Below are 6,000 nucleotides of genomic sequence, written 5' to 3'. Positions count from 1 at the left end.
TAGGGGAAACCAACTGGACCCCTAACCCCTCCCTGAGACTTTGCAACCCCACCTCCAACCCAGGATGTCTGCTTCCATTCCACCCCTCTGGACCTCTGCTTTCCCATCTGTACAACAAGGTGTCTGGACTGGGTTAGGGGAGTGGAAGACTGCTGGGCTTCTCTGGGCTCTGACCTTCTGGAGCTCTGTGTTAGGCATATGCACAAGTAAGCGGGCACATGTTTTTGTGGCGGAGTGTGTGCATGCCCAAAGGGGAGCACAAGTACAAAACGGGGGTCCAAAGGAATGTGGGCATGTGCTTGTGTGGGTCCCAGCCCATGGGGCTGGAGGAGCGTGCTCACACGGGGGAGGGAGCATCCCAAGGTTCTGCTAGGTCAGCTCAGCCCAGGGTGAGAAGGGTAAGTGAGTGTGGGCATGAGCAACAAATCAAGGTAGGCCAGGCCTGTACCTGGGTCTAGGGGTGGGGATGGGGCAGGGATAGGGTCTGGGTGCAGGGAGAGGAAGCAGAGGAGACCGAGGAGACCGTTGGATCTCAGGACTTGAATTTCCACCCACCATAGCCCATTCCCATCCCTGCACCCACTCTGGCCTCACTGCTCAGGGCAGCCACAAAGAAAACAATTTTGCTCCAGCTAAGGCCAGCAGGAGATGGAGACTGTGATAAGGGCGCTTCAAGGTGAAATCAACCAGCATAGCCCTGGCTGGTCAGGGGAGGGGTTTAGCGGGGGGGGGGGGGGGGGGGGGGGGGGGGGGCGGGGGTTAGAAGGAGGGTACTCAAAGAGGCTCTGGGGTGACGGAGCCTGAGGAAGGAGGGATGAGGAGAAAGGCCACCCTGGGGGCCAAGCTGCAGAGAGGGGAGGATGAGTTCAAGGACACCAGAGGTGGAGGGACTTGCTGAGGAGGGTGTAAGCACTGAGGAGGGCACTTTTAGGCCCAGTCCCGGTGGGACCCTCAAGGGGTCACCTCCCCAGCACCTCCTGAGTCGTGGAGTTGTCATCCAGTGTGAGCGTCCAGGGCGGCAGGACATGGGCTACAGGACTGGGGAGCCTAAGTGGCAAGAGGAGGCCCGGGCTAGGCTTTGGCCTTGAGTGCCAATGGAGGACAAAACATGGCCAGCCTCAGGACTGATGAGCAGGAAGATGGGTAGGGGGTTTCTGGCACCAGAGGCGGCACCCCTCCCCACTTCAGGAAGGCAGGCATCTCTCACCCCAGATGCCTGGTGTCAGGTGGGCACCTTCACCAGGGGAGGTATTCCCAGGCAGGGAACAGGTGATAGGGAGCAGGTGTCAGATGCAGGCCATGCCAGGACCTGTTCAGCCAACCTGCTTCAGTGTCCCATCCTGCCATACTCTGAGGTCAAGAAGGACTGGGCAGTGGACTAGGGAAGTGGGAGCAGCTAGATGGGTGGGGCCAGGGGCTGCAGGTGAGGGGAGGCAGGTGTCCCTGGTGATGAGGTGTCTCACCCGCAAGAACCTCTCCCCTACCCCTGGCAGGAGCCAGGTCAGGCCTTGTCCAGATGCCCAGCCCTCGTTGTTCCCAGTTCTTCTGTTCCTTATGGCAAGCACCCTACAGATTCCCCTGCTGTGACCCCCTTCAGAACAGGAAAGGGAGCTTGGCAGGGCTAGCTTGGAGTCTCCCTCCTCCCAAGGCTGTTGTGGATGAGTGAAGGACCCAAAGGCTGTTGCTGCGAGTGGGCTGTCCTTCTAGTGAATTTTGCTCATTGAAGAAATAAATGAGTCCCCCAACCTGAGGTCCAGGAGCCTCTAGAAAAATAGCTGCGGCCTCAGAATTGTTCTGGTTTCTTCAAGGGGGGCCCCCTGGAGGTCTAGGCCATCTGTGATGAGCGGCGGGGGGCACTTTCTGCTGCTCCTGCCCTTATCAGCCAGTGCTTCCAGGGGCTCCTGTCTGTCCCCTTGGGCCAGACACCCTGCATGCTCTTGTGTCCCCCCAGCCTTGGCTTTAAGGTGCTATAGGTCTGGGATCTGTATCAAACCCCAGTAGGAAGTACTGCCTGCTGCAGAAATGTCGTTGTGGACATGGGCAATCAGCCAGACAGGGCCTCTATCTCTCCTTCAGTCTATTTTTCTATTGTTTCTGCCCTTACTGAGGCAGCCTTGGGAAATCTCCTCGTCCTTCTCAGTGGGAGAGGGTGATGGGAGACCAGAAGAGGAGTGTTTGTGGAGGGAGAACTGGATGGGTGGGGCAAGTTGGGCTCTAATGTGGGCCTCCCTACAGTCTTCAGACCCAGGCAGAGGGTGTGTGTGGGGCGGGCCTGGGATTCTTCCTGTGCTCGGAGGGAAGGATCACTTAGTAGATGAGCCTCAGCACCATGGAGGATTCCTACACACTGACCAGGCCCCTGCCGGAGCCCAGATGCCACTCTGCCTATGAATCAGTGCCTGGGGTCCCTCCTGGTGAGTCTCAAGGGTCTATTGTCTCCCCAGTGAGTGCTGTCACATGTTGCCTATGTCTCCTCCACATTGGCCTGGACAGGCCAGGATCTCAGGACCAGCGAGTTTGTTGACAAACTGAATCATGGTCCCCCAGGCAACCTCCACCACACCCTGGGCTGCTCTCCAGTCCTGGGGACCACCTTCCCACACTCTCCTTCCTCTCAAAGTTTTAATTTAACCAAGGCATCCTTTCTTCTCCCTGAAGAATCAATATTTTCTCTGTCTTTTGACACTTATTTTATTTTATTTTTACATGCGGCCTCCCAAAGGCTGTAATTTACGGCTAATACCGTGCAATCAAAGACAATGGCTGGGCGCCTGTGACAGGGAGCAGGCAGGCTCCCTGCCAGGTACCCCCAGCCCCCCCGCCCCCACCCACTCACAGGGGTGCCCGTGGCCGTGAGGCCTCTGGGTCCTAGATCCACGGGGAACCTGGGAGAGACATGAGCTGCGATCCCAGCCATTATCTGGAGGGCACACAGGATGGGTCCCCAGCTGAGGAGGGCCCTGGAGTAGCCCAGGGGGGTGGGGGCTTCTGTGTGTGTGGGTGTCTGGTCTGAGTGGAGGGGCAGGCAGGGTGCTCAGGGACTCCCTGCTGCTGAGCCCGCCTCAGCTGTAGAGCGCCCCCCAGCTGAGGTGCCAGGGCAGTGCCTCTCTCAGCCCCTACCTCCTTACTCGCCTGCCACCCCTCCTCCGCCTCTGCTGTGCTGTGCCCGCGTGGCTCCTGCACTGTAATCTACAGCGCTGTTACTCTGTGTCAGTGACTTAAATCCTCTGATGGAGCTGGTGACAGCTTAAATGGCTGCCATCCCCTCCCCATACCCGCCTGGCCCTGACGAGGCCGCATAGGGGGAAGGGGGATTTGCTGAGGTGGGATTTAGATAGTATTTTTCAAGCTCCAGGGTGGCCAGGCTGCTGTTCTTTGCCCCTCTGGCGGGGAGGGAGCCCAGCGTGCCCTCTCCTTTCCCTCACCACTGATCAAGGAGGGAAGATAAAGCCCTCCATAAATTCCTGGGAAATGGAGTGTCCGGAACACGCTCAATTCCACCTGCCTGCAGGTGAGAGGTGCAGGGAGGGGGGCAATGTGCCCAGCACCCAGCGTTCCTTCTCTGTGGCCTGTGGCCCATAACAGTAGGGAGTAGGACAGGCCTGGAACCCAACCCTGTGCAGCAGACCCAGCCCCGACCTCACCAGTCACCCACAGTTATGCTGATGCTCAGACCCCAGCTCTGCTCCCAGGTCTTTCTTCTTATCCTGGAGTCTTCCCTTCCATTTGGATATTTGATCCCCAGTTCCATCTCTCTTCAGCTAATGGGGTGGGGGACATTATACATATGGGGAAAGCTGAGGCACACAGAGGCAGAGCTAGCCAAGGCCACCCAGGAGTTGGGAGCAGTGCAAGTCCTGGCCCCAACCCCTGCCTCATCCTGAGTTTCCTGAGAGTGGGGCTGGCCTCCCTGCCTGGCTCCCTCCCTGGCAGCGAATCCAGAGCAGGGCACTGGGGTGAGGTCGGCACAGAGCTGAGAGGTCTTGCTGCTGGATAGGGTCTCTCAGCACTGGGTCAAGAGAGCCTAAGAGGGTCCAGCATTGTCTGGTCCTCTGGCTCTGGGAAGGAACGGCCAGCCCGGTGCAGCAAGGTCCAAGGCTGGCTCAGGGTGGGCCTCGCGTGGAGGGAGGGCACAAGGTCTGGGCTCTGCCGATGGATGTCAGGGACAGGACTTGGCCCTTCTGGGGTCCCTGCCTAGTGGGGGCAAATGAGATCCTGGTTGGGCACTACGTGATGAGAGGGAGCAGCCCAGGAGCCATGGGATCACCCAGAGGCCCTATTCAGATTTGTGGAAGGTCATTAAAGCAGAGGCCAGAAGGAAGGGTGAGTGGAATTCTCCAGAAGTTAGGTCCATGGAAGGGGGTAGGTATTAGAGTCAGAGGGAACAACATGTGTGAAGTAGCCGCTGAGGGAGGAGCCAGGACTCTGGCCTTGAGGGTGGAGGGGCAGAGGGGTGGCATGACAGAGTTCAGGAAGGACAGACAAGACCTTGTGACCTCCCTTGTCCCGTGTGAGGACACGGGCAGCAGCACTCCCTTTCCCTGGTAGTGGACACTGAGGCGTAGCAGGGTTAACTGACTTGTCCAGGGTCAAGAGTTTGCCTGTGGTTGAGCTGTGACTTGAGCCCGGATCCTGTTGCCACCCCTCAGCTCCCACCCTGGCCAGGACTCGGGCTAAGCTGAGCTTGTAGCTCGCCAGCCTCCTAAACCCCTGCAAATCCCTCCTGGGAGTAGGAAGTGTCAGAGGAGTAATTAAATGAGTGAGTGAGCAGGGTCAGTGACTGGAACAAGGCACTCAGCCACACCAGGTGTCCTTCCAAATAGCCACATGTTCCCGGTTGGGGGCTCCAAGGGCCTGAGCTGGTAGAAGGGGCCTGTCTCCCTGCCTTATGGGAGTCAGGCGGACTTTCAGCTCTCGGCGCGGGACCACCGGAAAGTGGGCTCAAGGCTCAGTAGCCAAACTGTTCCCAGAGGGACCCTTTACTGCCACTGCTCTGTCCGATGGAGCTCACGGTCTGGAAAGGCAGACTCTGGACGGCCGGACAGGCATAGGATGGGGTTGCTGGGGTGCGGGCAGGGGCTGACTTCTCAGCATTCTGTTTCACCCCGAACAGACCCCTTTCATAGAGCTGGGCTTAGGAATGAGAGAGTCCTGGGGTCTCTTCCTGCTCGCAGGGCCCCCTCGGCAAACCACCGCCCCCCAGATCCACAGCCCTGACTCAGTGGCTTAGCCCAGCTCCCTGCACCCCCCACCCCAACCACATTAATGACTTTTTAATAAACTGAAAAATTGTTTCAATACCAAATGTGATCCTGGGACATTGTTCGTGACTGTATTGACTTAAGTCAAATGCTTTGCATCCCCAAATCCGACTGATTAATAATTACAAGGAGCAAGTCTGTCTTTACTGTAATGTGTTTAGGAAAACTGATGGATTTAATTTTTTTATCGGCCAAAGTAAGAAAATGTAATCTTTCTGAAAGTATCTAATACAACAATGCACCATAATTAGTTTCTCTGGAAACAGGCATAATGGAATAGAATAATAAATCACTTCTCCTTTCATCCCTTCCCTCTGATGGAGAGAGATTTCCCCTCCGTGAGGCTGGGAATAGGACAGGGAACAGAACTGGGGGGACTGAGGTGACCATGGCTGTGCAGCCCTGGTTCCTCTCCACCGAGTCAGCGGGCCATGGGCCTGCTCCACCTTCCGAGGGGCTTGGAGCTCAGGTTCCTTCCACGGCCAGAAGCCCAGCATCTCTCAGGAGCTGGGACACAGGTTCCAGAGTGGCGGTTGCTCCCCCTCCTCCCACCCTAGCAGCCAGGCCCATCCCCACTGCCTTGGACACTGCCCTACCTGGGTAGCCAAGACGTCGGCTGAGTGCTGAAGATCTGAAGATGCAGGGGTAGGATAGGCAGGCAGAGGAGAGCTCTTAATTGGTGGCTGGGATTGCTCACAGTTACTACCTTCCCCAAGCCTGGGCTGTTCACAAAGAGAGA

This window comes from Stenella coeruleoalba (assembly GCF_951394435.1).
Source record: "Stenella coeruleoalba genome assembly, chromosome: 10".
NCBI classification, from domain to species: Eukaryota; Metazoa; Chordata; class Mammalia; order Artiodactyla; family Delphinidae; genus Stenella; species Stenella coeruleoalba.
Note: the sequence above shows the minus strand (reverse complement) of the source record.